This window comes from Lissotriton helveticus, chromosome 4_1, assembly GCF_964261635.1.
Source record: "Lissotriton helveticus chromosome 4_1, aLisHel1.1, whole genome shotgun sequence".
In the NCBI taxonomy this organism is placed as follows: Eukaryota; Metazoa; Chordata; class Amphibia; order Caudata; family Salamandridae; genus Lissotriton; species Lissotriton helveticus.
The window spans coordinates 715,348,677-715,350,694 of NC_136063.1; positions in this window are offsets into that span (position 1 = coordinate 715,348,677).

The window sequence follows — 2,018 nt, forward strand, 5'->3', positions numbered from 1 at the left end:
CTATTACCATCTCCCTTCCCAAAGTATCATTTTGGAGGTGTTCACTCGACTCTGGGGGGTCTACAGTTGCCTCTTCCACCAGTTGTTTTCCCCTTCGCCTGCTCCATAAATTCTAAAGAAGGAGTTTAAAGATATGGCTGGCCTCCCTGCAGTTGTATACCTTTTCCTACTCCCCCCACCCCCGGGGTCGACTGGTAGCTTTATTTGCTACCGTTGCAGAGGGAGAGGAATATGGAGGTGGGTTAACACCTGTCAGGAGAATTTGTGTCAGGGAAAGACTGCCTGAGGCATAGCAGGAGAAATAGCCTCCTCTCAAACACCCATATTCCCTTCAATGCTATTACGCAGCTACTACACTACTGCCTTCAATCACTATCTACACATATAAACCTTAATTACACCTCACCATGTTTTTTGTGAAGGTTCCTGTAGCAGAGTGTGTGAATGTCGCCAGATGCCAATTACTCCTCGGGGCTTCTCCGGGTGTTGCGCTGCAGTGAGCCCATGCTGCAAGGGCATGCATTTGCTTCTGTGTTAGCGAGCCACCCTGGCACAAGGCGTTTTCTGGAATCTGGGGCGAGACACTGCTCACTGCAAGATGCTGCAGATCCTTGGGCTGTTAAGAAGAGTTTCTGGCTTTCACTGTGTGGCTGCCCCTGCTTCCTAAGGTACCTGCTAATATCTTTGTCTAAAATGGGGGTGGGGGGGGGGGTAGTGGGGTTGGGTCAATAATGACCAAAAATGCTACATTAGGTCAGCTGGGGCCAGGACCAGGGAGCAGCTGCTGCAGCATTCATTACAGGTCCAAAAAATAAGTGCTAACCGGCAATCCTCAGCTAGCAATACAGCATGCATTGTATAATCTGATCATTCAAGGAGTGGCAGATTTGTTTGACATGTCTAAATTATAATCCATAATATAGTTATCACAAAGTCATCGTGCCATCTGGTAAGCTTTATCGATAATCTATCAGACACCAGTGAGTTGTTGAGATTAGCACTATATTGCACAGCAAACTAATATCTGTGACCTAATATTGATCTGAGCAATAACACATTAACCATTTAATGTCTGTGAACTGCTTAAGATGTTGTACATATCCCTCCTTGTATGAAATGTGTGTTTTTACCAAACAGATTAATTCAGCATTATATACCGAAAGCCCCTTTGATACTAATCTATATTTATGGAACTAATACGTCCTCTAACATTGACACTTAGTATTTTAAAGTTTGCCCCCATGCATTATGTCTCTCTGGTATAATCCCCTCAGTTCTCATTCTCTGTGCAGTAGGTATATAGTCAATATTGCTGCCTGTTATTTTGTTTGTACTTCTATTTTTTGTTATGCAACATCAAATCCTGGATCCCATGTAAAACCCTATCATCTCTTTGCTTTCTTAATGAGGTGAACACCCATCCTCCCACCAAGGGGCAGTCAATCCCCTCATTGCAGTTGATGCAGGACAGCATCAGGGACACTTGTTGGTAAACTCTTAGTAATTCCTAAATAAATCATTAAGTCCATACTCAGTTTATTAGCATAATCAAACCAAACTACTAGAGGTCACCAAATATTACCATACTATATCTGCTATTAAGATGAATAGTGTCACTTTTATTCAATGTATGAGCCTGAAAAATGCCTTCCATATTCTGGATCACTCAAAGCATGGGAATCTTTGGTGATTTTAACTGGGTACATTGAGAGTGGGTAGGCGACCCATTATGTGTCTGAAGTGATAGAGTCCACCTGGATATCAGCTTCCTTTGGTCATATACCTCCATAAAGACTCGTCCCAGTCTGAGCACTTTTAACCTTGCAGGTTCTTGCAAACCAAACTGGGCTCCAGGCTCCAGTAATAGAGCTACACACTTGCAAAGCTTCCAGCTACTCTCCACTGTAGCACTGCAGAAGTTGGATCTAACAAAGAAAGTTATATTGCCAACTTTAGCCAGGGTAGATAATATAGCCCCTGCATAGATCTCCCAACATAAAAACAAATTGCCCATGTAA